The following is a 25265-nucleotide window of genomic DNA, read 5'->3' as shown; positions in this document are numbered from 1 at the left end:
CTTAAAGTGAAAGAGGGTGACTCGGGTTGGGATGGATTTATGAGTGTCGTGCTGAGGTGAAGAGGGAGTTTTAAGCATTTCCTCTCTGATTCAGCCCATGAATCCAAACTCGGATGAGAAACTCCCACAGAGGGCCGGGAACGACACAATGGCGCTTACTTAGTAAACCTGGATCTCCTCCAGGTCCCCCCCCCCCCCTCCCCTCCTTTCCCGTTGTCACCTCCACAGCTAACACTCACAGTAATCCTACAGCCTTTTCATCAGATGATTCTGGTCTTCAGCCACCCAAGGGATCTTGGGTCTGGTTTTACCCCCGGGTGCGACCACAGCACCGCGGCCCACCCCTGATCCTGCAGAGCAGTTGGTCTCCTCCAGCTGCTGGGTGTAGGGCGTCTCGACACGTACCCCCTCCTTCCACCCATGCTGAGCACAGCAACATATGGAAGTTCACACGCGCGTCCACAAACGCACACATCCGCACACACAGCTCCACCCTCAGAGGCATACAAAAGCATTCGGCTGATTAACATTCTCTTTCACACCCACTTAGGCCCATATGTAGCCCACATTTCCAAGTTAGGGAGTCGGTTCGGAGCGGCGCTACGACATGCTGACTCCCTAATGCGTTGCAAACTTATAGGCTGCCTGTAATAAGATGCAGGTTTGCCCGGGAAAGAGTGATGGGGTTCCTCTAAAGTGCCAGAGAAGGCACAACGCCAGGGGGGAGGAGTGTCGTCAGTGAGGAGCATCCATGAGCTCTGCAATAGATTTGCTGTTTCTGCCAGTTTGCTTCAGAGCTCGGTCAATGATGAGGCTGATAAAATCCACAGAAAATGACTACATCTGATTTAGAAGGGATACTTATTGAGCAATGGTGGAAAGGCTCAATCGATATATCACATCAACAGATTGAAACCAAATTGGTCTTTTATTGAAAATCCAATGTGTTGCAGTTCCGGTTTAATCCTATGGGGGTTATTCTCTATGGTGGTGTCAGTCAGAATCACTGCCAGTAGTGTTGTAGTCAGGAGTGGCTCACCTGAGACCAAGTCAAGACCAAGACCAGAGCATCAATAAGGCTTTTAAGAGGCCAAGACAGTGAAGATCAAGAACCTAAAATACAATATAGATTTCTGGCTCTCTAAAGAGTTCTACAGAATTTTCAGCTGATCGTATCCATAGTTCATCCCAGATTTTCTCACATCACAATACAGCATCCGTGTTTCTTCTGTACCGTTTCATCCAAGTCAAGGTCCTTCGATTCTGGAGCGGATCCCAGCGAGCAATGGGTCAAGGCAAAGTTTCACCCTGGGCACCTGTGAGCGTTTTAGTCACCATTTAGCCTCAAACACATGTTTTTTTTGCTGAGGAAAACTGGAAGACCTGGAGAAAACTGATGCCTGCACAGGGAGAACATGCAAAGGAAAACACAGGAAAACCCGGCCTGGACTCAAACCCAGGAGCGCCAACCCCTCCACAGCCTGAATTAAACACTAACAGCTTGTGTTATTTCACAGCAATTCCCTTGACTCTCATTTGCTCTTTGTATTTATTAAAGCGACTGAATAGGTTTATAATGTCTCAGAAACAATGCTAACAAATTCTATTTCATTGTTTCTTTAAGTAGTCACAGCTTCACAGTTCATCATGTGTACAGACTTATTTCAGGTGTTCACGGAGTGTTTTACTACTGATATGATGTTAAATTGGTTATTCTGTTATTCCCTCTTGTATTCACGCTTCTTCATGTTTTGGACGAGGAATATTAATACCTTGTGTCTTTGCATTTTAAATTTGATGATTTCGGGGCTATTAAAGGTGGAAACTTATTAAACTGCGTTAATAAAAAACTTGATGCTGCATTAATAGTTGCTACTGTCAATGCAGAAAGAAAGCATTGATGAAACACAGGACTGAAGTTAGATGACCTCAGCTGTGACTCTCTCTGCACATTCCCAGCCTGCAGATTTCCTGGATTTACTTCCTTACACAGCCTGAGCAGACTCTAAGGTTTTGACCCGATCCTGTCAACCCAGGACCGACTTTAAGCAAAATGACCTTCTTACTGATGCATTTCTGAGCGAGAGTCATCCCATAAAAACTCCCCTGTCTTTGCTGAGAGAAGTCAGGAGGCTCCTCGCCGTTCCTGAAGCGATTCCTGACTGTGGTTCACGGACCTGATAGCATCTTTAACTGCAACATTTCATCTTTAACGATGCTTAATTTGCCCGGTATGTCTGAGAGCTCGGTGTCGTTCACCTCCCGGGCCTGCTGTCTGGTGTGTGTCGAGATGCAGGAGATAGAGAGAGATACAGCGAATGGGGGTTATGAAATGCGTAGCGATAGCCCAGAATATATGATGTGGTAAAGGAACCTTTACGCTCTACTTATCTCTCCTCCTCTCCGTCCATATCTCTGTCTGCTGCCGCGGACCAGACAGCCGAAGATGAGGCTTCATCTCAGCACGTCAAACAGAATCACGCTCTTTCGACAACTCTGCCGGTTGCTGTCACCGGCTTGTTTTCGCAGACGCGAAGGCACAAACGTAGCGGTGAGCGTTCGCACAAAGCTGCGCTTGGATGGAAATTGAAATTTGGGCGTAGATATGATACAAGTGTGTGATAAAACACAGCTTCAGGCAGTGGTGGGTGACGGTTCGGTGAACGATTCAGCACCCTCTGATTCTTCCCCGCATACGAGGCCACTCAGTCAGAGAGGAGGAGGACGAGGAGGAGGAGGAGGAGGAGAAGGAGGAGGAATCACTTTGAGGTTCGTCTTCTGCCCTAATTTCTGGCGGTTGAAGATTCACAGTCACGTGTTGAGATTTAAGCTTTGAGAAAGGGCATTGGGTTTCTTCTCTCCCCGTCTGTTAAATATGCAGATGCAGCAGCGCCGAGCCGCTCGCAGGTTCGTCGGGAGAACTGGGTCAGAGACGACGTCACGGCGCTTCTTTAAAGCGACGCAGCATTTCTGTGCAAACTTCCACAGAAGGCCTGGCTCTTCCACTGAAGACAAAATGTGTCCGGAGCTCAACCACATCCAACCTCAGCCGAGCGGGATTGATGTGCTTTGTGCCGCATTCTTGAAGGAAACCTCAACAGATACACCGCAACACCAACGGCTACGGCCATCTTTGTGTGTTTATTAGTCGGACTGTGAAAATGACAAAAGATTAAATATCCTTAGATCTGTCCATACATCCATCTCGCCATCCAACCGATCTACCAACCAACAGTCTTTCACAGATTTGCACAAAATCTTGTGGTGTCAGACTTACATCATGAATTTGAAATTTGAGTTTTCCTTTCAAAACACCAAAAAAAACTTCTTCATCAAAGTTTACAATCACAGAGCGTGAGCCTATGATTATGAGACTTGTAATCATGCATTGATTAGACAAACAGAAGGATTAGACAAATACAAAAAAAAGTCAGAATGTGGAATCATTTTATTTCAAATTCTCTCCTCATGAAACATGTTTGATGTGTTTCAGGTTGGAAGCTGATTGGATTCTGACTTTGTGCTTCCAGGTTCTGCTCATGTGGAATTAATCAGTAAATACAGATCAAACCAGAGAGGAACTGTTTGTACATGTGACGATGACCTCTCATTTCATGCAGGAAATATGAGTGAATGGATGAAGGTCTATGAGTTGTGTGTGGACTCATGAATGCAGAGATCAAACGTACAAGACTGAGTCTTCAGATATAGAAGATTTATGAAACGGTGTCACAGTTTGACAGATTTACATCAACCAGTGGCTGAAGGAGACGTCAGGTTTGATCAAAACATTTCTAAAATTCATCTTTCATGCGATTTCTTGCGTCATCTCATAGCGTTCCATCAGATTCCTTCAAAAAAAGCTGCAGTGGGTCTGGATTAAGATTGATTTAAGGTTAATGACTGAGCATGGCGGCAACACAATAGCTCAAATATCCAGTCAATGACCTGCTGCCAGGAACCTGAAGGCTGACGCTAACGCCGCACTCATTCATGTGGATTGATCTCTGCCATCGTGATTAACATCGATCACCTTGTTAACACGTGACCCCGACTGTTGACCTCCCATTACAGGAGAGCGCCGCACGGACTTCCTCAGTCCGACAAACCTTCTGTTTCGTGCCTTTATATTCATTCACAGCTCTTATTTGGACCTGCGAACGATCGGTACCCTGAGGTTTGTAGCTGATGGATGTTAACTTTAACAGATGCAGTTTCACGGCTCATTTAGTGAAATGATCACAAGAGCAACTGCTGACAATGATCTGACTCCCTGTGCGCTCAAATAAAGACTTTTAAAACATTTTATATCCATTTAAAATAAACGTAAACAGTTTTATTTGTTGCATTTGACGTATTGTGGTTAAAAAATGCTGGAACAGTTTTTAATGAAATGCTGAGTTCCTACATTATTGGCATTATAGTTATTTAAATCGGCTTTATTACATTGAAAAAGTCCAAAACACATTATCGATGGGTTTTATGTTATTGGTCATTATTACATTATTGGTTGTTACACTGGGATCAGTTCATTGATTTGTGTTTTACAACTGATTTCAGAGTGAAGAGTTTTACACATTGCATTTGTTTCAGTGTCCCAGTTTTGTTTCTAAATAGGATGATAAAAGCAAACCACTGAGATGCTCGTGAATCATCTTATTTTTCCCGTTTCTGAAGGCGTCGGACCCACACAGCTTACACGGGTCATCTGAGCTACATGAAGTCTTTCCTGCAGATCTGGAGGAGCCGAGTGAGTCACCGACACAACGAGAGGTGAAAACGCCGTTCTTTCGCCATTTCAGTGGAATGATTCCAAGAACAAACACACACACACACACACACACACACACACACACACACACACACACACACACACACACACACACACACACACACACACACACACACACACACACACACACACACACACACACACACAAAGGGAAAAAGGTCTTGTTCTGTCGTGGGCCGCCTCCAGTCGTGTAGCTAATACCCAGCGCAGCTTTACAGCGAGGTCAGAGTGAGCAGCATGAATTATGGATCAGAGGAACACTCCCGGACCTGGTTTCAGAGCGAGAGCCGCCCCTGGACTTCGTCCGCCCCTTCAGAACCGAGGGCGGCCAGATGCTGCGAGTCAGAGCAAGGCCAACGCAAATAACACACCAAATCCAGGAATAAATATCTATACGTGTGTATAAATAAATATTCATCAGCATGAAAATGAGCAGGAGGTCCAGCCAGTGTAAATAAAAGAGCTCACTGCAGATTTTCTGCCACTCATTTCTCTGTCCTTTGTTCTGTTCCGCCGCAGCTTTTCCTCGTTGTCATCCATCTGTTCGTTCATCCGTCCTCCTCCTCTCCCGCCTCTTGCCTCCCAGATGTGCTGTCCTCCAGTTCAGGTCAGTCCGGCTCCAGACATTTCACACTGCTTAGCATCGCGAGTGCAGGACAAAGCAGAAGCTTCTTGTGCACAGGCGTGAGTTGATGGACAAAAACAGAATGTCATGACTCTTATTCCAAATTCTCCAGGGACTTTGTAGTTTTATGGTTGAGATTCAGCGTAATAACAATCCTGTGTAGTCGCCATTGTTGATTACTTTTATCGGTATTGTTTTCTGTGCGCCTGTGTGTGTGTGGTTTCATTAACAAAAAACAAAGAACAGCGCCTACTCATGGCCTGGCAAGCTAACCATTTTTTATTTTTTATTTTTTTGACTGGAAAAACCATTGAAAGGCCATCCAAGATGGCGGCGCACATAGGTGCTGCGGCTCGAAGCTGCTCTCGCAGGCAGTGCGTTTTATTATTTTTATTCATGTGCTTGTTTTTTCTCTGCCCGACCTTCCGCGCTTTTACCACCTCCAGCCGACAGGCATGTTGTTTATGGCATTTGCACTAATTATCTTTGCACTCTCTGTTGTTTGCACTGTTTATGGGAGCTGCTATTTTTAATTTTGTTCTGCCTCCAAGGTACAATGACAATAAAGGAATTCTGAAAAGAAATTCTAACTACAAATGTTTCTGTTGTTTCAATGTAAATGGACACACGAAAAAAACGTTGTAGTGTGTACACACACACACACACACACACACACAATATATAATTGAGCGAATATGAAAAATGGCCTTATTGTACCCAGATGCTAACATAACGGCCGAGATTCAAGACTCACGGAGCTCCATCATTAATCTTCAACCCTCTATGCAACACACTCCAAATCCAATCCTCAAGACCAATCGTAACTTCATTAGTGAGTCACGTCGTATACGTGCCCTACAGAGCCAGTAACTCTCCAGAAGGTGTTCGCCGTGCTCGTTCTTTGGTTGTGGCTCCGCCAAATAAGACATAAAGAATCCAAGAAAACAGCGTTTCAAAATGTGAGACAGACGTGCTGAGAATATCAAAACCCGACAGCACCAGCGATTCACTGTGGGAAAGAGCACGCGGGCCATACGTCTCAGCATCAGTCCGACCGTAATGACTTTATATTTCTCACTGGCGCGTAAACAACCGGGATAAAACAAACACGCTAAAGCGATTCCACAGTGACGAGGGCCTCTTGTCTTCCCCCCCCTATTGAAATCCACTCTGCTCGGGAATAATTAAGGCGGCTTACAGCTGCGTACAAAGGCAGAATATTGTTGGGTTGGATTGTCCCGCTGTGTGCGAGACGCAGTGGCACCTGCACAATATTCCACACACACAGTTTGCATGTGAATGTAGCCCACCGTGCTCCTGTGTGTTTCCTGTCCGTTGTGTGTGTGTGTGTGTGTGTGTGTGTGTGTGTGTGTGTGTGTGTGTGTGTGTGTGTGTGTGTGTGTGTGTGTGTGTGTGCGTGTGCTTTTCTTTTCTTCTTTTTGCATAATTATCATTTGTGTGTAAGATTGTATGCATGAGAGAGAGAGAGAGAGAGAGAGGAAGAGTGCATCTCTGTCTGAGAGCATTAGCAGCGAGCCTGTTCTCTGTATCTCAATGAGGGGATTAGAGGGCTATTCATTAGCTGGGCTTTGATAGGTGACTGGCCGAGTCCACGCGGTGTTGCCGCTCGCGCACTGCCAGACACAGAGGCCAGGGGGTAATGGAGGAAACCCGGTCTCCAGCCTCTCCCTGTCTTCATCCCTCTTTGTCCCTCCCGCCCCGCCGGCATCTCTGTCTCGTCCCTTTCAGCATCTTTTGGGGGAGATTCATTTTATTCCCGGATGAAGCAGTGGAAGCTCGCAGACTGCCGTGTTTAGGTTTACAGGGAGTAAATCTATCAACATGCTGGTACCTAAACAGTTTACTGCTTGTTTGGGACCACTTATGTTTGATCAGATATTTCACATTTAGCCTTGAGGTAAAATTATAGTATTTTTCACAATATCAGTCAAACCTGAGTATAAATTTAATTTTGAACAAGACAGAAACACATAAAAGTGACATTTATTTTTCTTTACTTCTCTGTTGATAATCCTGGCCCTGAAGAACTTCTTCTGAAAGAAGCTCCAGTTAATATTTCGTCACTATGTCCCCATGTCTCACCGTTTAAAAAAATAAATCTGAATAAAAGGGAAGCACCACTCCAGGAAAACACCACATCTGTCAGGAGTGGCTCATCTTACCGCTACTGTAGCTTTGATGGTGCATTCAAAGTATGAGAGTACTAAAAGAAGTTGAAAAGAAGTTGTCACAGAAAAGAGAGAAAAAAATAGAAAAAAAAAGAAAAAAGAAGAAAAAAATGGAAAAGAAAAAGACAAGAAAAAAAAAAAGAAGTTGAGAAAAACCTGTGTCCAAAACTGATGGTGAGAAGAACTCAACCCTTTCTTTCAAAATAAGATAAGAAAAGACAAGTTGTTACGCGGAGGAGATGCAAGCTGACACGAGCACATGAGTGTGGAAGAGTCTTTTAAAGCAGGCCACAGGGACAGGGTGTTCATCATCCTCCTCCTCCTCCTCATCCCCTATTTCTCCTGCCTCTTCCAGAATCTAGGGCCCAGGCTGCGGGACGGAGAGGGAGACGTGAGGACGAGGAGGAGGAGGGAGGAGGAGGAGGCGCTGTCAGTCCATGAAGAAGAGGAGAAAGTGAAGGGATGAGCAGAGGAGGGAGCCGGGGACTCGTTCTGATCTCTGCCTCTTAATAAATCTGTCAGAGGCGAGACAGAAAGGGAGCGCGGGTGAGATGGAGAGAGCGAGGGAGACGGAGAGGTCTGCAGCAGGTGGTTTGAAGTGCAGATCTGCTCCTCCTCCTCCTCCTCCTTCTCCTCCTCTTCCTCCTCCTCCTCCTCCTCGTCTGGGAATTTCCAAACAAAGATATTTAAAATGAGAGCGTCGTGGTTCAGCATCACTTCATAGCTTCACATGGAGTTTTCATGTTCTCCATGTGTATGACTTTTCTCAGGTTCCTCTCAAAGTGCAAATCTTTTATTACCCAACAACGTGGACGTTGATGTTTGTCTCATGAAACAAAAGGTACAGATAAAACTTGCCCGATAAAGGAAATTAAACATTTACTATTGACCACAGCTCGTGTTCGTGGTTCAGCCTCCAGGTATAAAGAACAAGGTATTAAGGATCGTTCAATATTTTCAGTTGCGTTCCAGTTTAAAGGCTGAAAATGGTTTGAAAGAGGATGAAGATGATCTCCCAGGATACCCCTTCTTCTTCATCCTCGTCTTAACTGTAAAAACAAAATGAATCAAAAACTTTGCCAATTACCTGACTTGCAATGTAAAAACAAAAAATTATCCCATAAAGACAAAAAAAAAAACCCAAACCATGCAATTAGTGGAAGGTTATGAAGGAGATGGATGGAATATTCGGATGGGAATCGATCAAGGTTTGTTCTCTTGTAAACTTAAGAGTAATGATGAGCTTCTGAATTTGACAAACCTACGGTTGCATTGTTTACTGGCCTGAATTGATTGATTCTTCCTAAAGTACACTCCATCACATTTTGAGGCAGTAGGAGAAAAACGAACAGCAGAGATATTTCATTTCTTTAATCCTTTATTATTGCAACTGTGAGCTAAAACAAAAAGGTGAGTTCCTACAATTCCCACAATGCAACCTGCTGCGCGATCTTAATTTCACACCTCCAATCCATCAACGATTCCATAGTGTCATTTATAATTCGAGCATTTATCTGTTGATGTTTAGTAATTGAGAAAAAGAAAAATATGACAATTTGTGCGGGAAAAATATTGTCTGGACTCAGTTAGAATGTTTTGGGTATCTTTAAAATGAATGAAATGCACCTCTTGACTGAGTCGTCCTTTTAGGCCCCGGTTACATGACAATGTTTGTAGAATAGAATAGAAATTCTTAATGAATCCTTAAAAAATGTGAAGGGAATCCTGACAGTGAGTCACAGCGGTCAGAGTTCCTTCAGCTCCCATCACTGTTTGTTCCTTTCCAGGAAATATACTAAACCTGGTTCACGCAGCAGAAGGTCGTACCTCAGTCTCCTCTGCATTACAAATGTGTTCACCGCTCACGCCACAAACCGAGAATCCATTAGCTGTTTTTCCGAACAAGCCCACGTGAGCTTTTATTCCTCGCCGCCAGCACACATGATGAACGCCACCGAGTGTCTCCTGGTCTCTCAGTGTCTCGCGCAAACCGAAGGGCTAATTTTCCTCTTGATGTCGCCCCTCTTTGATTACGCCTCAATCACCAATGATGTGTGATGATCTGCCAGGTCTTTCTCTCTCTCTTTTTTCTTCTTCCTCCCAGCGTGCCATCATTAGATTTACACTGTCCTTCACCCTCGTCCCGCTCGGCCTCCAGCTTTTCTCCTCTGTCCTTCCTGTCAGCCTCTTTTTCTGCCTTCGCTCACATGCATATAAAAAAAAACCCCACTGTGTGTGTGTGTGTGTGTGTGTGTGTGTGTGTGTGTGTGTGTGTGTGTGTGTGCGCGTGTGTGTGCATTTGTGTGTGTCAACAGTGGAATTTTGCTGCACAGCAAAAGCATCTAACACTAATAAGCGCAATGGAGAGACAATAAAAATACATGTGGTTGTCAGTAAAGCACACACACTCACACACACACTCACACACACTCACACACGCTCACACACGCTCACACGCGCTCACACACGCGGCACCCCGCAGCCGAGGAGGCGCTTTGTGTATATTTACACTGTTTCCAGTTTGAATGATGTTTATTATTGTTTGGTATCGATGCTGGTTTATGGTGTCTCCGTGACGCTGTGACTCCCAGTTGAAGAGTAAACACAAGAAAAGATGGATGTGTGTATGCATACATGCCGTCACGTGTGTGTGTGTGTGTGTGTGTGTGTGTGTGTGTGTGTGTGTGTGTGTGTGTGTGTGTGTGTGTGTGTGTGTGTGTGTGTGTGTGTGTGTGTGTGTGTGTGTGTGTTGTGTGAGTGTGTGTTATGGCACTTCTCTTTGGCAGGCCATATAACTCAGGTTAATGTTATCTTATTTCACATGGCTCCGAGGCAACCTCAGGGAGTAGATCATTTCAGGCGCTCTTATTACTTTTCATTAGGCTAATGTGACGGATAGGGGGGATTTACAACAAGGAAGGAGTGTATACACACACACACACACACACACACACACACACACACACACACACACACACTGAAAGGCATGACATACTTTTCTGCCGTGGCACGGTTGGAGGTTCTCCTCCGATAACCCCCAACGTGAAAATGCTGGAATGTGGATCGCAGTGGCGATCAGGCTAAAAAGAAAACCTCATAAACACTCATAAATTCAGGAAGGCTTCAACAGTTACAGGCAGGACAACACTGCCTGGGGAATTGTGGGCGTGACCTTTGACCTCGTGTGTGATTTAAGTCAAGAGCACTATGCTGATCGGCAAATGAGAGAAAAGAGAATAAAAGATATGTAAGGTTAGTGATTAAAAAAATCCAAGACAGTCCTTGAAGCTCGTGAGATTTATGTAATGCCACTTCTGGGTTCTGGGAGGGGAAAGTTATTCAATAGTACCCAAACCTAATCATCTAACTTCCAGTTGTTATGTTGGCTGAATGTGACTCACTGTGACATTTAGTGGTACAAAGTGGTATTGCGATGCTGATCATCCTAAGGCCAGCTGGTTACCTGGAGAACTTCCGTATATTTCTCGGCACTCATGTTTTTTATTTTTTTTTTCCATGCAACGTTAAAACCACCGTTAATGCCTTTTCATAAGTCGTCCTGCCGCTCAGCGGAACAATTATGTTGCTTTCCAGTCAGTCAGAAAAGCTCAGGGACCACTGCTCTCGGTCATATCTGAAGTTTCCAGCAGACATGATTGTTTCCCCATCACTGCGGTGGTTTTTGTTTTAATGTCAGAATTCTTGATCTTTATTCTAAATAAGTAACAATCAGACCAGAAACTAAAGTAAGTTGGTGCTGGGTAAGTGCTTGGCCTAAAGGTTAGAGGACAAGGGATTGGAAGTTTGCAGGTTCAAATCCCACAGTGGAAGAGGTCGTCACTGTTTGGTCCCTGGGCAAGATCCTGCATCCAAATCAGAGGAGTCAATGCAGAACCAAAAGTATGGAGAGACAGGAATCACAGTCACACTTTACATTTGTTTTGGTTACATTTCCATTACGTTTAGTTGAAGAAATATATGATTTCCAATAGAATTAACCACACCGATGTAAGCTGACATTAACGTTTCTTGAAAAATGCACTTTTGTATATACTTGTTTGAAACAGTAAATCCAGACACATGAGTGTGTGTGTGCATGGGAAAAGGAGGAAATGATCCTTTCAGACGGACGTTTAAACTCTCTGACTGCCTTCTTCTTATAAGGTTTTTTCATTACAGGCCTAAAAATTTGCCATTTACGTAGAACGTTGTGAACCTGTGAGCTGTATTTCAAGACTATTCATTAATAAACTGGACATATATTTCCATAAAATGCACTCACACCAGGCCATTCAATTCATTTCTTCAAACGACCTTTGTAAGTAACTTCCTTCACTTTGCAGTTTTGGGGGATTCTAAATGTATAAACCGTCACTTTTCATCATAATCGCTCATATGAAATGATGTCCATGTCTTTCCACCTCCTTCCCGCTCACACACACACACACACACACACACACCTACACACACACTTACAGGTCGCTGTATCTGATCCACAGAGGAGGCCTGGGGCGGTGAACCTCACCTCTGCTCCATTTCTCCTTTTCTGGAAGTCTTCCTCCACCTTATGGGTGGTCCGCAGCATCACTCAGATGGGATTCTTTCCTCTTCGCAGACGGAGAGACAACACTGGGTGGAGGTTTTCTGTCTGCAGCCGACCCCGCTCTCCCTCTCTCGCGCCCTCTGCATTTATTTTACTTATTCTCTCACTCCGTCTCCATCCTCCTCCCCATCTGCTCCGCAGGCATCGAGGCCACTGACGTTTGTTCCCGTCTTTTCTTTCCCTCTCCTCCTTACAGTAAACACCTGCACGCTCTTCACGCAGGAAAAAAAAAGAAAAAAAAAAGAGGGATGAATGGCGCTGCTGAAGAGATCCCTTTCACATGCACAAACACCGAGGGGTGGGTGGGGGAGGCGGGGGCGGTGAGGCGGGGGCATCCGAGCAGGCCTTCATTTACATTTTCGTCCAGTCATTATCACTCATTCAAAGTCTTGCGGTTTCATTTTTCTGTCATCAATCATTAGTTCCTCAAGGACAAAGACCTGGTTATTGTAGTCCGACTGCTTTCGGGGTTCAAATCGGGGGAAACCCTGCTCTCCCTACTCAGGCAGTAATTTATTACTTTTAACAAACAGCGAGTCTGTAAACCACCACTTATTTAACAGCACCGTGCCAATGTTTTTACATGTTTCAGCCCCATTAGACACAAATCGCCTGTGTTTTACATGGCTGCTGACTGTTTTCCAAAGCACACAATAGGGTTTTTTTTTGTTTTTTTTAGATTGATTTCCCGCCCTGCAGGAAGCCACTGCCTTCCACTCATTTCCATATGAAAATCAACGCGGAGGAACTTCGAAGCTGCTCCGCAGAGTCGATCCATCACAGCGAAAAATTAGTGTCTGCACCACTTTGGCAAAGTTGCTTTGTTGTTGTGTTCCATCCAAGGACAAAGACTGATTGGAAAATTTTAATGATAAGAAATGGTCTTACGTGTGCGAACTGAGTGCCAGAGGATCAAAAACTACAAGACTTTTGGTGAAACACAAAACTTCTATAGACACACAAAAGAGACAAAGGTGACATTTCAGTCAGGGATATTCGGTTTTTTGGTAAAATTTCAGGATGAACCTAAAGCGCACTTTAACCTTTACAGGTGAATTTAATGTGACCTTCTCTAAGCTTTTTAATCCACATGTTTCAGTACTTTTTTTTTGCACAACTTGCTGTTCTCTAATAAGGAGCTATTTACATTTAATTAGCAAAACAGGCGTTTGACGGTGCTCCAGCTCATCATTAGGGAACAGCTGCTGGATGCCAGAGTTCCTCAACTGGAGTGGCCAGCACCGTCTCCAGACCTGAATCCCATAAAAAAAAAAAACCCTTTGGGATCAGCTACTCCATATTTCGTCTCAATTATTAACATAAATTTTGGGAAAGATTAATTATTTCAACTTTGAAATATTTGTTTTGAACTCTGGCAAAAAGAACCAAATTACAAATCAAACAGAGCCAACGCTAACTGGTTTCCAATTGCCTTACCGCACTTAAAAATAGAAATAAAACATGAGGTAGCATCAAATCCCTGCGAACATCCACTTTAATTTGATAAAAAAAAAAAAAAAAATTATTCCATAAAAAAAATCCCATTTCTTTAGAAATCTATGAAAAGTTATTCCCCCGAGAACGACGTACGTTTTTGTCTTGTCGCTGTACAACCTGAAGTTAGCATGCGCTACACACACAACAATACACAGTTTAACAGGAAATAACAGCGAGCGTGCTCGGTGGTGTTGCAGCGCTCCAGACCACACTTTTGAGATCTTGCTCTTGACTCGGTCTTGGCCCTTTTAAAGTCTTGGATCTTGGGTCTTGGTCGTGACTTAACACTAATACTTTGTGTTATTATCAACACCTCTATATCACTGGCAGCGTATACCTACCCAGAGTAGAGGTCTAATGAGCTGCCTGAGTGCTTCTTTCATCTCCTAAATGCCGTCCTTGTCTCATAAATGCTCAGCTTCACTCGCGTGCAGCCGGGTGTTGGAAACACTATTCTCATAAATTAACTTGCTAACATTTTTTATCACCCTGCCTTATGAACTGTAAATGGCGGAAAGGTAAAGATTGAATAAATCTAACAAACATCCCCGCGCTGGGGGATTAAAGGTGGATTGGAATAATCGAACCAACAACCGCCCGTATAATTAATATCTCCTTCCCACTGGGAAAATCTTTGATGTGGCAGGTTTGTTTTTTTTTTGTTTTTTTTAAATGTAAAGCTTTATTTTGCGTAAGCTGCTAAGTAGAAGCCCCTGCAAGTACATTTCCATCATATTTCAGATACTTCTGGATGTAAACAAGCCGTGGACGCAATCATCCGCCGGAAAGGTGAACGACACAATCCCCTCCATCAAGCTGCATTGCTGCGATGGGCGTTGCTGAGTCACTTTGCTTAATGCTGCGATGTATAAGACCCCGGCCCTCCTTTTTGGCAGCGAGCTCCCTGAGCAGTCACTGATATGATATACAGCAGCTCTTAATACACTCACTGGCTCTCAAATATGTAATGGAGCAAATTAATGCAGTAGCTTCGGACGGAGACACCCAGAATTGAAAACCAATTTAATCAACCTTTGTCCATCTCTATAATTTTTCTCCCCTCTCTTTTCCATCACCTCCTCCCTTTTCTGTTTTTTTTTTTTTTTTGGCCTTGACTAGGAGGAGAGGGGGAGGAAGTGTGGACAGGCCTCTATGGCCGGGAAGAGCTCGTCTTTAGTGTCTGCTGCCTGGAATTCATCGCAGGTTCATTTGTTAACTCTCCTGCATCGCCCTGGTAATGTGCTGCAATTTTCTTCCTTGGCACCACCGCGAACACGAGCTTTCTCAATACGCCGTACATCATCATTAATTGAGAAAATGTTGAGTAGCAGGGCTAGATCCAGATTGGATTCTTCTTTATCCGAGTCCAGATAAGATAAACGTGACCCGCCTCTTAATAGCCAAACGCGGGAACGGTATGGATTAATACCAGCAAGGAGACGAGGAGAAATCCTCCATAAATCAACAATTTTCTTCTAATCAGGGCCTTGAGAGGGAGAAGGGGTCGAGTGCTCAATCAGAGGATCAAAAGTTTGATTTCTTTTTCCGTGACCTAATGCAGATCAGCTGAACCCTCGAGAAGAGAGGAATGACAGGCTGCTCCTCATTCATCACCCCGCTCATATTCAGCCCCTAATATTCATCATAATCTCTTTCAGCTCTGTCACACACTCGTCGTTCTAAACCCCCAGCTGCCCCGTTCACCCCACATTCATTCATCCATTCAGCCCTCCTTTCTTTCTCCCCTTCCATCCTACAGGAAACACATCGCGCACGTGCTCGTTGCCTCCCTGGTAGCTTTACTGGATCGGCGTAATCTGGCCAGCCCGGGCGCGCCGCACATTAATATCGTGTTGTACACCGACCCCAGCGGCGCGGCCGTGTTATTAGTGTCTTGTCATTAGTGTGTTGCTGCCTGCCCTCCCATCTGCCGCCCCGCCCCCCCCCCCCCCCTCAAGACTCTCCGGGGTGTTTCTGGGATGCCGTCCCGGTGACCTAGCGGCAAGACTGAGCCGCTTAGCGTCGCCACCTGATGGCCGCGCTCGGCAGCGTGACAAATCTGGTTACCTGAAGGACAAACGTGCGTCAGCGCTCCGTGATATCCAATCTGTGTCTTACACACACACACACACACACACACACACACACACACACACACACACACACACACACACACACACACCTACACAACAAACAACAAATTTCACTGCGTAACACTCTTGAGTAAATGGGAAAAATACCTAAAGTATAACATTGAACAAAAATAGAATTAAAAAGAGAAAAATGCACTTTTGTTTTTGTGCCCACTTTTCCTGAGCAAAACTCAAAGTTCTAAGACTTTTTCTACGAACACAAAAGGCCTAATTCTCTCAAATATTGTTCACAAATGTGTCTAAATGTGTGTTTGTGAGCACTTCACAACCATCCACCTCACCAGTGAGGCATATCAAGATGCTAATTAGACAGCAGGATTATTGCAAAGGTATGACTTAGGCGGGCCACAATTAAAACTCAAAAATGAGCATGAGTTTGACGCCACAGATGTCATAAGGTTTGAGGGAACGTTTAATTGGCATGCTGACTGCAGGAATGTCCACCAGAGCTGTCGCACATGAATTAAATTTTAATTTCTCTACTGTGAGCAGTCTCCAAAGGCGTTTCAGAGAATTTCGCAAGAACATCCAACGAGCCTCATTGTATGTTTTTCTGTGTCAACCATGTGAGGGACATTTGTCCGATGAAAGCCTCATCCTAATTCTCCCGAATTGGATAAAACAGAAGATGGACGAACAGAAATCCATAATTTCCCCCGTATGCTCCTTTGATATGGCCACAGCACAGCAACACTGCTCTGTAACCACTATGGACCATTACATCAGGTCAGTACATGCCCATTTAAAAGGCTTATTTTTCCACTCACGGCTCAGATTTGACCCTCAGATTCCTAATAAAATCCTCTGACAAAATTATTGAAATTGAGTGATTGTTTTTGCCTTTATGCTGCCACGCTTTGTGTGTACTGAGGCAACCCAGTAACTTTAGCAAATAGCATTAACTCTGCTCTTTCAGCAGCGGGACTCTCCACCCTTGGAAGAACATTTCTTTTAAGGAGAGAGTGCATTGAATCAAAGATTTTTGTTTTTCTTTGTCCTGCACTATACATACAGGGCAAAATGATAACTGCAAGCAGAAAGGGCTGAAGGGCGCAGAAGAGTGAGCATCCATTTGAAACCCAAGTAACCACAGCGTTACAGTCCATTAAAGTTCAAGAGAGGATATTTAAAATCCCAAGCAGTTGGTACAATTGAGGAAATATTGATGGGTTTGACATGTAATCTTGCTGGTTGAAGACCAGATGTGACACGACAAGATGACCTTGGGAGGTCGTTATGTCCATAATGATTTGTGAGTTTGCGTGAGGAGCTTTGGTACACCACCAGACAGAAAAGACCTGATCCAACTGACTCCTCAACGTTGACTCAAGTTACAACTGTTGTGTTGTTATATCTATTCAGTTTTATTTCCATAATTTGATCCAACAATTAAATAAAAAATCCGGGTCGACGATGTTTCAACGGCTTTATATTGACAGGTTACAAGCAGATTAACCTGGAGGCCATTTTGTGGCCGACGGATTGTAAAAGGATATCTGTTGTCACAATGTTGACCTAAAACAGTGGCTAAAAGGTAAAAAGAAATACCAGTTTCTCTTGAATCAAGTGGTTTAATCATGACTTTTGTTCATTAGTTCAGTCTAAACAACTTGAGTCCAACTTTCTAGATAAGCTATGACTAAAGTTTTAGTTCGGCTGCAGGTTTCGCATGAGAAGAAGAAGAAAATGTGTAATAATCTATATCACTGTTTCCTCTATTCTTTCCAACTCAAGTGAAATCATTGTAAAAGTAAACGTGTGTACTTGTACTGAAGTGTTAGTCAGTGAGGTATTCCACGACCTTCGGGCACTTGTAGGTGAACGTGTGGCTGTTCTCTTCTTTCTCCTTTTTTATTTCTAACCTGCGTCAGCCGGCCAGCTTGTTTGGCATGCAAGGCGAGACAAGTTGAGATTGGAATTGGAAAGAGTGCATTGTTGGCTCCTCTGCAGCCGTAGCTTCACGCACAACACCTTTCCCTGGTGGTCTGAACTATAATTGACGCCACACACATGCATTGCAGGCATAGATGAAATATACATGTTCACACGTACGGAGCAGAGCCACGGGCGGCGTGGTCATTCTGTGCCACCTGTACTCTTTCATTGCTTCCTGTCTTATTTCACCTCTTTCCACTTGGCTGAATTTTCTGCCTGGCACCAGGGCCCAAAATAGAAAAACGCATTAGAAGAACAATCAGAGTACCGCCCACAATAATCTGTTTAGATCCCCACCGTTCCTCCCCTCCATTTCTCAGGGTTTTTTCCTCCCTTTCAGTAAAAATCTCACCTTTTAGCGTGCCTGCTTGCCTTGCACCGACACTCCCGTCACAGGAAGGCTGCAATTTCACTGGCAGTAGAAAACTAAAAGACAGATGATGAGATTAAGAGAAAGACCAAGGGAAAGAAAGACTGGAAAGACAGGGAGCTCGAATGAAGGAAAGAGAAGAGGGAGAAAAGGGATAAGAGGGATTTTCGAAATGAAAATGGAGCGGGACTGTAGACGAGTGACGGACACCGAGACGTCTCATCCTGTTTCCTGACAAATGGTGTTTAGTGGCAGTGAGTTATCTGAGGTTCAGTTTGACCTTCGGAGGCCTTAAGAGGATTGAAAACGTGATATCCTCGATATCCCATGCACATAATGCATACGTATATGAGTCTATAACATCAGTGCAGATGCAGAACCTTGTTGGATCTCTAATTTTACAGACCTGTAGACCTTGAAATTTGGAGTGAAATGCGAACAAAAACCTACAAAATAGTGCTTCAATATAGTGCGTTCAAGTGCTTGCATGACTGTGAATGGTACAAACACAATGCATCTAAGTGCTGAAACTTGATAATATGATCCCATTTGAAATTTGAGATTTTTGAGACCCAAAGAATTGTCTTTGTATATTTCCTCAGTGGGTGAAAGGTCAACTGAGAAGAAACAGTACAGTCAACCTCATTGGTTACCAACCTCTGGTCTGTACTGAACTGGAAGTGACAACTTATGGAAATATCAATAAACATTTTCAAGAATCTATGAGCAGAACCATAAGACTGCCCATTGCTATTCTGAAGGCTCCTGCCTTTGGAGCTTCACAAAGTTCTGTTGAGTGTTTGGCTTCATTGTACTACGCCGACAATTCAGCGCTACCTTTTATACGGTCTAAAAAGAAGACAGAATGTAAACAGCAAGGGGGTCAAAATTAAGGCCCACGAGTCAAAACTGGCTCACAACAGGCTCCAATGTGGCCCAGGAAACAAGTGTAAAAATTCCAAAGAAGCCATTCACTTTTTAACGCAGTTTTCTTAAGAGTAGTCGACATAACGCAACACGAGAACCCGAGCTGAGATATTTTTGATGATGCCATAAAAACAGGGGGGTTTTTTTCAGACAATTTTGCACCGGGAAGTATCATAAAAATTGTCTTTATGTTGAAATTGAAGCAATTTGCGGTAGTAATTGTTGGGTTTTGTGAAAACATCGACTTTTTAAAGTTATACTTGGCACCAGAACAAAGAAAAAGTTTGAAGTTTAAATTTCAAGGTTATTATGCCTCGATATTACCCGTCTGGCCCACTTTAAGATGAAATGGGGCTGTATGTGGCCCCTGAACTAAAATGAGCTTGACACCCCATGGTCTAGAGTAAACTGAATATAGAATAATGTACTCATTAATGTCAAAGGGTCTTAGCTGGCCTTAATTTGTGGCTCATACATCGCTGAGGAAAAGGATTGGAATATGAAGCTGTGCTGTCTCTACAGACTTTCTAAGACAAAAACTGGGTAGGCTCCAGGAGGAAAACTGAAATCACTCTAGAAGCTTGAGGAATACCACACAACTACTTTAAAAATGTGTCTCAATAATATTTGATATTGTAGTTAAGGACTATGCCAGTTTCAGAATGCCAAAAATGAGTTGTAACTTTATCGTTAACATTGGATATCAGGAAACAGAATGGGCACGTCATATATAGCTGTTCCTGAGGTAGATATTTCTCAGTATATAGAATAATATGATGACACATTTTATTCACAAGAGCACTCTTGCTTTACATGCAAGTGTCTGTAGATTGCCAAATGACTTCTCATGCTATAAAAATACACCAATGTTCACACTGCGCACAACCATGTGGAACGCTTCACTCATCCATCTCACTGAAAACAGATTTGGTTTCTGAGCTCTGAAACAAGTGGAATGCAGCATTATGTACCAAAAACCAAAGGCAAACATATCATTTCAACCGACAGTGTTTCAGCCGTTTCCGTGTAAATAGACGTGTGCTTTTTTTTAAACCGTTGCCATGATTTCACTTGAAATGTTGTCGTATACGTGTGGCCTTAATCTTTTATTTAGAGCATTTTGTTTTGCCATGACTTGTAAGCTTCAAACTCAAATACATTTTGATCACACCGCCAACAGTGGGAGATCCTTAGAATCACATTATGGGCGCTCAAAGTCTATAAACAGCGGAGGAAACGTCTCTCACCACAATGACAGCAACAGTTTCAGACATAGTAAACTATTCCACAAACACAAAGGTAAATGTGTGTTACATTTCAGACATGATCCTCAGTGTGCCCTCCACATGGATCACCTGCCAGACGTCTGTGAGCATTTGCTGTTTCCATAAACCTTTAGTAGCTCAGGCTGTTGAGGCCTTATTATTCACCTGAGAGAAGAAATGTTGTTTTATCTGCCTTGCACCTAATGTTCCAACTTGGATTTAAGATTATATTATATCCTAAACCATTTGATGTGAGGCCATTTTAATGGTTCCTCACTTCCAAATATGGTGTTTGTGACATTACAAGACATGTCGATTTATAACCGAGAGTGCAACTGTCTGAGAGGTCCCCCGTTCCAACAGCAAGCAAAGTCCAGGAACACTGAGCAGCACAGGTTCATAAATAAAGGATTTTCCTAGTTTGGTGTGGAAAAGAACCTGACCGGCCTGCCCAGAGCCTTGAGCCAAGCACATTTGGGATGCAAGCCATGTCTTATCGGCCAACATCAGTGGACAACCTCACTAATGCTCTTGTGGCTGCATAAGAAAACCAGCCCTGTAGCCAACATCTGAAAATCTGCTGGAACGCCTGAAACCAGAGGGATATTAAGCATTGCGCTAGTTTAGAACAAATTGTGTTTCATGTTCGACTCTCAGTATACTTATTTAGATTGTCTGCACACTTGTGGTTACGAATTCTTACAGCGATTTGTTGATCCTGCTGTATTTTCCCTCCCCTACATCGCCGTTCAGCTCTAATCATGCAAATAGAGAAGCAAACATTGTCCATAAACCTTGGCATTTATCTAAAATTGCTATTTTTGCAGCAACGTGACGCCAAGACGACGGAGGCAGTAGCATCAGCATACAGTGTGACTCAGATTGGGGAGAGGAGCTTCACCATTCGGGCTGGAGGAGTTTGACATTCTCTCGTGTCTCTCCGGGTGGAGCTGTCATATTTAGTTTCTGGTCCCTGTGGAGGCAAAAATGGCAGCAGTGGAGAAAGAGAGGGAGCAATCTCTGAAGACCAAGCTGTCTACTTGGGACTGCAGAGTGGCTGAGGCAGATAGTGTTACTCTCCACCCCGTGGGAGACAGGGAGATACGACCAGAGGGACGGCGGGGTGTGTGTGTGTGTGCGTGTGTGTGTGTGTGTGTGTGTGTGTGTGTGTGTGTGTGTGTGTGTGTGTGTGTGTGTGTGTGTGTGAAAGGAAGAACGTGTGGGCAGGAGTGAGCTTGTCAGGACGGAGATATAAAAAGAAAAAGAGAGGAGGGGGAGACAATGGCTGCCGTGATAAAGGAGGCAAAAACACTGCATTAGGACTGTAAAATTGAAACGTGTCGGCTTTGGAAACACTTTTGCCTCAGCAGCCTGGAATCAGCCGCTCCAAATCGAGCCAGCAAATAGTTTCTCTAACTGGATTTACCTGGATGTCTGAGACAGCTCGCTGACCCTCCAACAACACTGCTGAAGTCTCCCCGAGTGGTTCCCATGCTCCTCCGCTGCCTCCTCTGCTTTGCAAAGTGTCGGCGAAGCCGCGCTGAAGTGGCTCGTCTGCCACGGTGCAAACGATCAGCACGGACAGTGAAAAGTGGGGGCCAGAGGAGGGCAGGCTTCAGGAAGAGACGAGAGGGAGAGGAGACGGTGGAAAAGTTAGACGAAGGGCTTTTCGGGCCGAGAGGAGACGAGGGGTGCTATTAAAGTGATTAAAGGGACGGGAAGGGAGAGGGTCCAGATGACTGGAAGGTTTGGGGCGACGGAGGCAGACAGAGAATGGAGGTAGTAAAGGGCAAAGTGGCTGCAGACACTGAGCTCTTTCACCATTTATTCCTACTTTTCCTGCTCAGTTCGTCACTAAACCATCAGCCTGTGTTTGATGAATTGTGGTTCTTAAAGGCATACTGCTGCAGCTGCTAATTAATTGGACAGCGTCATGGCATGTTAATGTCTGCTGAGACGCAGAAATGTGTAGCCGGCATTACTGTGGTTCATTCTGTCGAAACATCAGCTCAGAGAAAACAAGAAATCTGTGTGTTTTATGGAGAACAGAAAGATATCTGACAGCGATTGGTTTAACTTCTTCAATCTTAAATCTCAAAGACAATAGCAACCATCCTGCAGCCCTGTACCCTTCACCTGGGCTAATGGGAATAAACAGGCCGATTCAAAGGGAAATATAACACTCTGATGACTGTACTTTGGATATCCATGTCTGTGATGACAAATTTAATTCAGCCTCTGTTTTTTTCCCCACCCTTTAAACAGCCCACGTCTCTGTTTTCACTCCATTAAATGGACTTCACTAGTTTAAATTAGCCCCCGCTAACAAAAGCCAGTGCATAATTTAGACACCTGACATGTTCCAAGTGCTGCTGGCTAGTGTTTAGCAAACGAATGACAAAACGGATTTGTCCTAGTTTGAAATAAAAAGGGAATAAACAAACAGACAAACAAAAAAAAACAAAAAAAAACTGAGTGAAACTTGAAGAGGACACGCGCCGGTGCCCACACATCCGCCTCAGCTTGCCAGCCCCACGTGGACGAACGGAGAAGAAGAGAGTCGCACGTCCAGAGAAAAATGGCTGCAATATCAGATTTGGCAGACGTGAGGAGAGGAAGACAGGGAGGAAGAGGAGGAGGAGAAAACAAGGACGCGAAGGGAAAGAAGCGAGCCATTGCGCCCCCGGTCTTTAGCGATCTCAGAACATTGCGAGCCTCGGAAACGGGCCGCATCTTCCCACCGGAGCAATAACGGCTATGATTTTCCCCACAGGGGGTGTGAAGTCGAACCAGCATCTTCCACTCTGCTGGACTCATCTTCCTTTGTCCTCCTGTCATATTTTTTCCTCCCATTCAGCCCGAGCTTTAACTCCCCCGTACTGCCGGGTCAATTCCTACTAATTGGGGTCAATGCAGAATCGGATCGCGCTCATATGGACTCGTTTTTTACGTCGGTTTCAGCTGACAGGCAGGGGAATGGGATTTTGGTGCCACTAATCCTGCTTGGGTTTTTTTTGTGTACTGCTAATATAGTGTGAACTGTCAGGTTTGAGCCCTTTCATTTTCCCTGCCGGTGATGCAGTCTCTACTCAGTTACAGCCTCTGACAAAGAGAATTAGCGGGTTTCTGACAAGCGAACGGTTCTTTCCTTTTGCTTCTTTCTCTTCTACAACCTCGGGCTCCAACAAGCTCCTTTTTCCTGCAGACGCACATTGGCCAGCCACCACAATGTATGGTTTGGGGAGCGTCTGTGGAGGCCATATGTTCTCTGTGCGGGTAAAGTTTCTCTTATCCGTCCTCTGCAGCAGAGCGAGAGGGGAGAACGGGCCTTTTGTAGCCCAAGTCCCTGGAAATGGGGAGACGATAGGAGGGAGGGAGAGATGAATGTAAGGCGGGGGAGATAAATTCTGACAGGGGGATCTCCTATTGTAGCCTTAATTAGGAAATGAAGCAGACAAACGACGTGTGCGCGTGTGCATCCCTCTCTGTTTACTTGTGCATCATCTCCCAAATGATGCATTTTGTGTTCTGGCAGAAGCAACTTCAACCAAAGTCGTTCGTCACTACAGAAAGTTTTCCCTTGAAAAGTCATGTGACTGTCGTTCCAGGCTCTCAGTCCGATTCTTTCCTTAAAAACTTACAGCCTAAAGAGAGAGAGGGTTTGAAAGAAGGTAGATCAAGAAGTGACCTGGAGGTCGTTTGAATGATTTCCTCATATCGAAGGCAAAGGTGGCACATTGTCTGCCTGCTAAATAATGCAAGGCTCAAATCAAGTCTTAGTCATCTACTTTGTCTTGTTGCCTCAGCGGCTCTTCAACTCAAGGTCTCCCCGAGGCTTCATATTAACATATACATCTGCAGGAGTTAGCATAGTTATCGTAAACACGTCGAGAAGAACATCGCCGAGATGACAGTGGGTCGTTCCAGGAGGCAACTGTCGCTCTTTATGCTGCTGTTGAATTGTACAAAGAGGTGATTGTGGCCATGCAGAGAAGCTTCCTAAAGAATTACGGTTCAATTTCAAGGCTCCAGCATGTCGTGATTCACATTTCAGAACATCTAGCGAGGAGGAGGCTGGTTACATGTAGAGGGAAGAGGTGAAGCGTGGAGATGAAGATTTGTTAGTGTGGGCAGTCATAAGTACTGTAATGAATGACCTTCTACTGTGTGTTTTCAAATGTAGTACAATTACTCATGTACAAATAAATGTTGGGATAATTTAAGTAAGGCAGAAGAAGATGCCAAGTAATAAGCAGTGTGTGCGTGTGTGTGTGTGTGTGTGTGTGTGTGTGTGTGTGTGTGTGTGTGTGTGTGTGTGTGTGTGTGTAAGCTCATTTATTGATTTACAAAAAATAAAAAATAAAGTTACATATGAAATCAGGGCTGCATCAATCGCAGGTTATGTTTGGGGATCTTTAACACTATTACAATAAAGTTTTACAATCTTTAACAGTATTAGGACCGGATACCTGACACTGGTATCAGTATCATGCAGCCATAGACAAAATATTATTACTCAGTAATTAGAAAGTAATTGAATTACTTGCCAGCAGAAGGATCTGATGATTCTATTTAATCACTTATGTTCAGACAACACATAGTGTGAGAGCTGGTTCTGGGACAAAATAGAGAATTACCGCAGTTCAATAGTCATTCTAAAGAGTATTTTTGTGCACAGAAACAGTTTGCTCAAAACGTTTTGGCTCACTCACACACAAGCGCTTTTCTAAAAGTGCTGTAAGGCGCACCAGTTGTAATCTATGACTTCTTTTACACCTGAGGACATTGTAATCCAGGATCCGATGACGTTGTGTACATTTCCTCAGAGCAGACAAGTGAACGTTCGCGCGATTTATTTGTCACACAGTAGGTGTTCCCAGTCAAAGTGATCCTGCTTTTCTAATTCTGT

This window comes from Lipophrys pholis (genome assembly GCF_963383615.2).
Source record: "Lipophrys pholis genome assembly, chromosome: 3".
NCBI classification, from domain to species: Eukaryota; Metazoa; Chordata; class Actinopteri; order Blenniiformes; family Blenniidae; genus Lipophrys; species Lipophrys pholis.
This window is presented reverse-complemented; position numbering follows the sequence as displayed.